This window comes from Lolium rigidum, chromosome 1 (assembly GCF_022539505.1).
Source record: "Lolium rigidum isolate FL_2022 chromosome 1, APGP_CSIRO_Lrig_0.1, whole genome shotgun sequence".
Classification (NCBI taxonomy): Eukaryota; Viridiplantae; Streptophyta; class Magnoliopsida; order Poales; family Poaceae; genus Lolium; species Lolium rigidum.
Genome location: NC_061508.1, coordinates 254,899,623 through 254,909,857, shown reverse-complemented (window position 1 = coordinate 254,909,857; position 10,235 = coordinate 254,899,623).

Here is a 10,235-nt window from a genome sequence, read left to right as displayed (position 1 = left end):
CATAGGCATTGACAAGTCAATACCTTGTCAATTGGCGCCGTCTGTGGGAATTAGAGGCGTAAGGATCTGATCTCGATGGCACGTTCAAGATCTTCGACATCATCAACCGCAAGCAACACAATGGATCGAGGTAAACAGATCGCTGTTGGTCTTGTCGATTTTGTTCCTCACCCACCCTCCCGTTTGGATGCATATGCGTATCTGGCGGAGCCCATGGAGATGACGTTCGGAAGGTTTCACTTTCGCGTCGAGAAGGAAGGATCGTATCGTGTCGAGATTCCGATTACGTCGGGATCGTCGGTGGTCGATTCCGATTTTTCAAGCTATGCATCGTCAACCGAGTCAGGAGAAGAAGAAACCTCGGCGACACGTTACGTCAGCACCGAGCAAGAGAGAAACTCGCCAAGATCTTCAACGACATGTCGTTTGAGTCATCTGCGGACTCATATATAAGCGATCGCTCAAGCGAGGTCGACAGTTACGACTTCATCGACAAATCTATTACAGTGGGCAAGGTCTTCACCAATCTCAACGATGATGTCACCAAACCCAACGTAGATCTGAATACGAAGTATCATCAGATTTACGCCATCGAAGATCAAGAGGAGACATCTGAGGCTTTCGATAGTTTGGAAAATCCATACGTCGATCCCTCCAATCTGCGCCAAGGCCTAGGCAACAAATATATCGGGCCAGAGGCGCGAGACAGAGTTCAACTTTCACAAGCAGCGTGGGACAGGGCCACGAGAGCTATGAACGGTACAGAACCAATGACTACCACGGCCACACCAGAGGAACTACAAGCGTACCAATATAGGCTCGCACGAGCTGCCAGGGACATAGAAAAACAGACAGCTGAGTTGAATAGAAGAAAGGAGGCAGCTTCTGCATCCAGCAGGAGAAGGGCAGACTTAAGTCGACAATCTAGAACTACGGGTGATAGCCACAGGGAGGCGCGGAACAGAGCAAGATCAAGGCTGCAACATATACCCGAAGCAGAAAGAGAGCACTTGGTCCAAAACCTCGACATGTCTTTTATGTCGATAGATACAAGAGGAAACATCATCCCTAAGACACCAGAGGCCGGGTATATGGCGACACATGCTTTTATCCTTGCGTCCAAACCACCTCCAGGTGATCCAAGGGAAACACTGTACAATATGGCGGTAGCAGGAGTTGGAGCTATGGGGACAGCGTTTGTATCAACGCCTCCCGAAGGAGCGCCAAGGCAAAATAGTCCGCGACCTGCAGCAGCAACAGCGGCAGCACCTGAAGGACCAAGTGGAGCAAGGGACACAGCAGCACAAGCAAGGGTCGACAGAGCGCGGCAAAGCAGAAGGGATCATCGGCAATCTCCAGAACTTAATGACGAGGATATGTGCGGCTTACCATGCTTCACGAGGAGAGTTCGAAAAACTCGAGTCCCCTCGAGATTCAAGTTACCCGATCATTTCAAGAAATTCGATGGCCTTCAAGATCCAGAGGATTGGCTAGTCGATTATTTGGAGACAGTGAAGCTCACAGGAGGAACCAGGGCAACAGCTATGCAAAGCATCCAGGTGCACTTGAGTGGAGCCGCACGATCTTGGATAAAGAAACTCGCTCCAGGGTCCATCGACAGCTGGGAAAGTTTCGAGGATGTGTTCGTCAAGAACTTCAGATCCACGTGCAAAAAACCTGCGTCGTTAGAGGAGTTGAGAGCATGTCGACAAAAGCCAGATGAGTCAATGAGAAAGTACATCCAAAGGTGGAATATCATCAAAAACTCGGCAGAAAATATATCTGACGAGAGAGCAATAGATGCGTTTGTCGCAGGAGTCAGGCGTGGAGATTTTGTCGAGGACTTGGGAAGGACCAATCCAAAGACAGTATCTGCGTTAATGGAGATAGCAAATAAATGGGCAGATGGAGAAGACGCTGTCCACAATAAACGACACAGGTCGCCAGAAGAAGACCGTGGTCGAAACTATCAACCGAGGCGAAGGTTTCCTCGGCAGTACCAGAACTATGATGCTCCAGGGCAAATTTCGGCAGGTTTTCGGACAAATACAGGAGGAAATAACAGAGATGATTATCAGAGAAGCAGTGAGCAGCGAGGTGATAACAGGGATGATTCACGCAACAGGCAAAATAGTGGACCTAGGTTCCCAAGGCCTTTCGTATCCCCTGAAGATATGATGAATGAACCGTGCCAGATGCACTTCTTCCTCGACAGCAACGGTAAAAGACAGTCAGGGCACTTGCAGAAAGATTGTCGAAATTTTCAGGCAATGTTGCGATATGCAGAGAACGCTAACGCGCGGGCAGCACAGAGAAACCCTCGAGAACCCAGAAGCGAGATTCACTTGCCGCCTCCTCCCGCGATTACAGAGGACAATCGGCACCAACTCAGAATTGCGGCAGCACCTGCACCACCACCTTATGTTGATCCTAATTCCAATGGAGCAGTGTCGATGATTCAGAAGGGAAGGCCGTCCAATAGGGCTCAGAAAGTAATCTCACGGCAGGTGTTTATGGCCGAGAAAATGCCTCCACCAACAGTTGAGTACCTTAATTGGTCAGGACAAGATATCGGCTTCACAATAGCAGATCATCCGCAGCAAGTTCCTCGACCAGGGCAATCAGCACTTATTCTGCCAGCAGTTATCGCAGGATTTGATGTCTCGCGAGTATTCATAGACGGCGGCAGCAGCTTGAACCTTATGTATGCGGATACACTGAGGAAGATGAACATATCCTTAGCAAACTTGAAACCAACAGACACAAGGTTCCACGGCATCACACCAGAGAAACCAAGTTACCCATTGGGAAAAATCAACCTCGACGTTCAGTTCGGAACCCGAGAAAATTATAGAATCGAGAAACTGGAGTTTGAAGTCGTGGATTTTCCATCACAGTACCACGCTTTGTTGGGACGACCAGCATATGCTAGATTTATGGCAGTACCACACTATACATACCTGTTGTGGAGATTGCCTGGACCCAAGGGACCAATCACGGTCAAAGGGAGTTTCGCCTTAGCTGATAAGTGTGACAAGGACTTCCATCGGTTATCAGAAACTTTCGGGATGCAAGCTGAGTATTTGGCGTCAAAAAGCATGACTGATTACGACGTACTGCCAGACGTCGGGAGGCCAAACAAAGAATCAACTTTCAGTACCGAGAAAAATTCTAAAGAAGTGCAGATTCACCCGACAGACCCGAAAAAGACGACATCTATCGCAAACGACATGGATATCGCATAGGAAAGCGCGCTCGTCAAGTTCCTCCGTGAGAACTGGAAAATCTTTGCATGGTGTCCAGCTGACATGCCAGGAGTACCCAGGGAACTTGCCGAGCACCACCTAAACTTGGATCCAGTAGCGAAACCAATCAGACAACCTTTGCGGCGTTTTTCGGAACCAAACCGCAAAGCCATGCTTTCAGAAATAAATCGACTTGAAGAGGCTGGTTTCATTAGAGAGATATCTACAGAAGCCACATGGGTAGCTAACCCAGTGATGGTGCCGAAGAAAAACACGACAGTCCTTCGCATGTGCGTCGACTTTACGTGTCTCAATAAACACTGTCCTAAGGATCACTTTCCCCTCCCAAGGATCGATCAAATCATCGACTCCACGGCAGGTTGTGAACGTCTTTCCTTTTTGGATGCATACTCTGGTTATAACCAGATCAGATTAAAAGAAGAAGATGAAGCCAAAACAGCGTTTATTACACCTTACGGCGTGTTCTGTTATAAAACAATGCCTTTTGGTCTAAAAAACGCGGGAGCAACATATCAAAGGATGATGCAGAAGTGTTTAGCAACACAGATCGGGAAAAATGTGCAAGTATACATCGACGATGTCGTCATAACGACAAAAAAGGGGGCAACGCTGATCGAGGATCTCAAAGAAACTTTTGACAACCTCGACAAATTCTGCCTCAAACTGAACCCGACGAAGTGTTCTTTTGGCGTCCCAGCAGGAGAACTTCTGGGGTTTCTAGTCTCAGCAAGAGGGATTGAAACAAATCCCGACAAAATACAAGCCATAGTAACAATGAGGAAGCCAACGAAGTTGAAAGAGATACAGCAGTTAACTGGGCGAGTCGCCGCGTTGAGCAGGTTCGTCGCCAGGCTGGGAGAAAAAGCGTTGCCATTTTACGCGCTGATAAAACAAGGAGATAAATTCCAGTGGAACGAAGAGGCCGACAGAGCTTTCGAGGACCTGAAGCGCAAAATTTCGACACCACCAATCTTGGTGGCGCCAAAAGAAAGAGAACCTCTCCTGTTGTATATTGCAGCCACACCCCAAGTGGTTAGCACGGTGTTAGTTGTCGAAAGAGAAGAAGAAGGGAAAATTCATGGAGTGCAGCGGCCAGTATACTTCGTAAGCGAAGTTTTGTCGCCTTCAAAACAAAGGTACCCTCAGTACCAAAAGCTAGCATATGGAGTGTTCACGACAGCACGAAAATTGCGCCACTATTTTTCGGCACACCCGATCATAGTGGTCAATCAAGCTCCCTTGTCAAATATACTGAACAACCCAGAAGCTACGGGTCGTGTCTCCCTTTGGGGAATAGAACTTTCCCCTCGGGACATCACGTATGAAAAAAGAAAAGCAATAAAGTCGCAAATACTGCCGGACTTCATCGCAGAGTGGATGGAGTTACAAAATACAGGACCTCCAGATTTGTCGAGAACTTGGACCATGAACTTTGACGGGTCCAAAATACTAGAAGGAGCTGGCGCAGGAGTAGTACTCATATCACCTGAAGGCGACAAGTTGAAGTACATCCTTCGGATGACGTTCCCTAACGCGTCTAACAATGAAGCAGAATATGAGGCTCTCATACACGGGATGAAGATGGCGAAAGCCTGCGGCGCAACTCGATTAAAAATCTTTGGCGACTCACAGTTGGTGGCTCAGCAAGTTATGAACCAATGTGACGCAGTCAATGATAGTATGATGGCATACAAGGAGGTGTACAACGAGCTCGAGAAGTTGTTCGACGGATGCGAAGTAAATCATATTAGTAGATTAAGCAACGACGAAGCCGACGTTCTGGCAAACATCGGGTCGCAGTGCCTTCCAGTCCCGCCAGGTGTATTCTGGGAGGAGATAACAGAGAGATCCACCAAATCGACAAAATCAAAAAAGAAGGAGAAGAAACCCTCGAGGGCTACCAAGGAAAAGCAAGAGGAAGAAGAAGAAGATCAAGACCTGGTCATGATGATACAGATACCATGGATGCAGCCGTACATATCGTACATCCTCAGGAAAGAAATACCCGACGATCCAGTTGAGGCAAGGCGAGTAATTCGACGTTCCAAAGCTTTCACGGTGGTTAAGGGAGAACTGTATAAGCGAAGTATTTCAGGCGTCTTGCAAAGGTGTGTCACACCCGAAGAAGGAAGAATAATTCTGAAGGACGTACACGAAGGAATATGTGGCCACCACGCAAGTAGTCGAGCTATCGCAGCCAAGGTTTTTCGAGCAGGATTCTATTGGTTGACAGCAATCGAGGATGCCAAGGACATAGTAAGAACCTGTGACGCGTGTCAAAGGTTTGCCGCAAAACCTCACTCTCCGAGCGGCGAGCTAGCACCAATACCATTGTCATGGCCCTTTGCTCAATGGGGACTTGATATGGTGGGCAAGTTACACAAATCCTGGCCGGGAGGAAAAGAGTATATGCTAGTAGTCTGTCGACAAATTTACAAAGTGGATAGAAGCGAAGCCGATAAATTCACCAGACGGAGCATCTGCAGTAAAATTCGTGAAAGGCCTCGTCTTCAGATTTGGAGTGCCCCACAGCATCGTCACGGACAACGGCAGTAACTTCACATCCAATGAATTCAAAGACTATTGCGAAGAGGTGGGTATCAAGCTGAACTTTGCGTCAGTTGCACATCCTCAAACCAATGGGCAAGTCGAGAAAGCCAATGGCATCATCTGCAATGGCATCAAGAAGCGCTTGTTAGGACCACTAGAAAAAGCTCGACATACCTGGCCTGAAGAACTACCAAGTGTGTTGTGGAGCATCCGAACAACACCAAATACAGCGACACAGGAAACTCCGTTTTTTCTGGTTCATGGAGCAGAAGCAGTATTGCCAATCGAGATAGAGCACAACTCTCCACGCGTCGCGGAGTATGACGAAGAGACGTCGAGAAAAGCGCTAGAAGATGATGTCGACGCACTTGATGAAGCTCGAGATGAAGTACTGTCTCGGGTAACCAAATATCAACAGGACTTAAAGAATTACCACAGTCGACGTTTACGGCCAAGATCTTTTCAGGTAGGAGACCTGGTTCTTCGGCTCACGCAAAAAAGTCATGAAAAACTCGAGTCACCATGGTTTGGCCCTTACATTGTCACGGAAGTAATCGGAGGAGGAGCATACAGGATAAAGGACAAGAAGACAGGGGTGGAGGAGCCAAACCCCTGGAATGTGGCGCAACTTAGGCGGTTCTACGCCTAGAGTCGAAATATAGTCCTTGTAAAATTCAATGTACTGAAACGCCCACGAGTTTTCAGACGCACTCTTTTCCTTTTTCGGGGCACCGAGTGGGGCCGGGAAAGGTTTTTAATGAGGCGGGCTCGTGGTGCTGCAATATAATAAAGATAGTGGAGATATACTTCTTATTTTTTCGACACGCTCGGGGGCTCAACGCCCAAGTCTCAAAATACATACAATATAGATTCACTGAAATATTTCGCCTTGGTACATTAATACCTCGCCAAATATAACAAACTCGGAAGCCAGCAATCATAAATATAGTGTACACATCAAAAAACGTAAGTGCCTTGGTCTAAAAACCTCGCTATGTAAATATAGAATTTCGACATCAAAGATACTCGAAGATTGGCAATCCATCCAAGGGACGAACAAGGATGTCTTATTACAACAGAAAAGATAGATTTGAAGGAGGAAAAAATAGTGCAACCTTCGCCCAGTTAGGCTCGGGGGCTTCAACAACATAGAGGACCTCAGCAATATACAATAAATTCCTTCGGAAATATAAAAAAGAGGAGGGAAAACAAAAAAGAGTCAGATACAAGGTTTCCAATATAATACAAGTCAGTTAAACCCCAAGATAGTATCTACGGACAAGCCCCTGGTTGTTTTATGTTCAGCATAAGAACCTTTGGTAAAAAACTCCGAGTCCATCCGAAGAAGTTCATCTATCATCGATTCGGCCACAGGAGCTACCATCGCATCAATTGAGTCAATATCATTTTTCCGACGCGTTTTCTTGGCCAGGCAACCAGCAACAATCTTCGTCAGGTCCAACTTTGGATAACAGATGTTTATCATAATCATGGCAAATCTCGCTCCAGCAGTGAGTTGAGCCCGCACAAAGTTATGGATGCGAGGAGCATCTCTGAATACCTCCAATAATTCGGGAAGAGTTTTCGGAACCTCGTTTCGCGGAAATAGATTCCTATAGACAAGGGTTAATGTCGCCGTGCAAAAACTGAGAAAATCGCGCACTTGGCAAGCACGATCTTGGAACCTAACAATTTGTTGGGTTCGTTCAGGAGTGGCCCGGAACAAACACCCATGATTAAGGGAAAGATTGACAAGAAGATTTGTCCTCTCATTCACTCTCTGATCTTCGGCAGCAGAATCAAGAACTGAGCCTGTTAAAGCAACAGGGCAAGAAATTGGAAGAAAGGCACAGCAAAATAAAGAGAAGGCGCCTTGAGATTGCAAAAACGTACCTAACATATCCGTGCTAGCTTCCAGCATTAGCTCTAGCATACTATTTTCTCGGGTTGTGGCTCCCTTTGCTTCCAGCACGGCAGCATCCCTAGCAGCCATAGCTTCTTTGGCTTGATGAAGAGCAAGTTTTTCTCCTTCAGATGCTTTCCGAGATTGTTCCATCATGGCCAAAGTTTGTTTCTTCATAGATTGAAGTTGTTGTCGAAGTTCTTGCAAATCTTCCGACAAATGTCCGCTTGCTGAACTCTCGAGGAGATTATGATCGACCAGTACTTTCTTCGAGAAGGAAGATGCAGGTGAAGCAGCGGCAGAACAAGGAGGGGTCGAGTAATTATCAAATATTAACTGGAAAAGAAAGGCCCAGGATCAATGAAAAGCACGAAGAGAAATTTCATTACTTGCTAGAAAATTTACACAGACATTACACAAGAAAGTTTTCCAGGGGGACTAAGAGGGTAATTGTCGCCAAGGCTAAAATGGCGACAAGAGCAAAAGAAACAGAAAAAGAAACAAGGAGGCATGCAACTAGACCTCCGGCCTCGAGGAGCTAGGAGTCGAAGCTGGCTTGATCCCGAGATACGCCAAGATCTTCTTCGTGTTGGGCTTGGCTGCCTTGATCAGCGACCTCCATCTCGACTGCTCTATCTGATCGGTGTCGCCAACCTTCATCCAATCAAGCGTCTGTTGGCTGTCAGCAACCAGGGCAACAGTATTCTCGACAGCAACCTTCATATTCTCCTGACGCATCTTCAATCCAAGGTCTTCCGACGAATTGAAAAGCTTGGCAAGGGCAAGGAAAGTCGAAGGTTCCTCTTTCTTCGGGAAGAAGTAGGGGAACAACGCCGACAAACCTGCACTGGCATTGGCCACGCCTTCACGAATTTCACGCCCATGAAACTCCAGAAGAGAAAGTGCGTCAAGGAGAGGGTCATTGACGGGATTCTCCAGATCAAAATCTTGGTTTGTTTGGGCTGCCACACGAGACAAAACATTAGTCGAAAACCAAGAAACAGGAAGTACAATAAAATAGAAGGGATTGATGATATTACTCAGCGTACGTCGACTTTGCGACTTCAAACGATTGATGATCCCTTGCTCACGTGCAGCTTGTGCAGCTTTCTGCTCATCTAAGGCAGATTCAGCATCTTTGAGCCTTTTCTGCAGTTCCTCAACACTAGCAGCCTTTGCTTTGGCATCATCAGCCTCAGCTTTAGCTTTGCTAGCGGCAAGTTCGGCTTTCTCGCGAGCCGCCTCACTGTGCTCTAGTTGGTGAGCAAGTGCGTCGGCACGCTTGTTGGCCTCTGCAAGTTTCTCTATCAAGATAAAAAAAAGGGGGGAAAGAAAGATCAAAAAAAAAATTGCGACAAACAAAAAGGAGCAAAATTCAGGAAGAACAGTAAATATAAAAGTTATTACCTTCGGCTCTGCTGGCATACTCGCGGTACCCAATAAATTGGGACCCGATGCGGATAAGATCCTTGATCATAGGCTGTCAAAGAAGAAGAACGAAGGGGAAGACATCGGCATTAAAAAAAATAAGGGTCTACAAAAGCAAAATAGAAGAAATATAGACATCGACAAAACTTACATCATCCAAGAGCTGCGACGAAGAACTGCTCAATTGAGGAGGAGGCTCAACGATCATTTCAACCCTTGCCCTTTTTGGCGAAGGGACAAGGGGGCTCGAAGGAGGAGTAGATGTATCAACATTTTGTTGAGGAGGCGACGATTCTTCTCCTTCAACGGGCTTTTCCGAAATAACTAAAGTATGTGACGTGCTCGTCCGAGGAGCTACGTCACGAGGTGGTACTTCTTCCTCGTCATCACTGCGAGTAAGGATCAATAGCATAAAAAGCAAGACAAGGAAAAACTTCGACTACAGAAATAAGAGAAAATCAAGGTAACTTACGAGCTGACGAGGGATGCAACATAAGGATCATAAGTCGCCTTCGGATGGGAAGGAACAACTTCCTCGGCTTTGGATGTGCCGGAATCTTCGACATCGTTCCTCCTCCTTTTCCTTTGTGGGGAAACAGCGGGAGGAGGAGATTGTACTGACGTAGTGTCCTCGGAAGATCCCGCAGATTTTCGAGAATCCACGGGATCATTCACAAAGGACGGAGCTTCTTGATTGTCGTCGGTAACAATGCCCATTTCTTCGACTTCTCCATCCTCAGGAAGAGGAGGAAGGGAAGCCATAGTAGGGTGATTCTACAAGAAAATAGCGGCAAAGGCAAAAATAGAGAGATATCAATGCAATGAGATGCAGGGAAAATTCAGAACAAGATAAAAATTCGAGAAGACAAAATACCTCGGGGAGAGGATTGGTGGAGCTGTAGGGTTCCACGCGACAAGAGGAAGGAATATGATCCCTCTTGCTCAGCGAGGTAATTCTTCGAATAAGCTTCTCCAAGTCCTTCACAGAAAGATCATTGGAGAGCCTATTGGCGTCATTGGCACCAGAATACGTCCAAAGGGGATTTTTGCGAGCCTGAAGAGGCTGCACTCTAATCCTAAGAAAATAG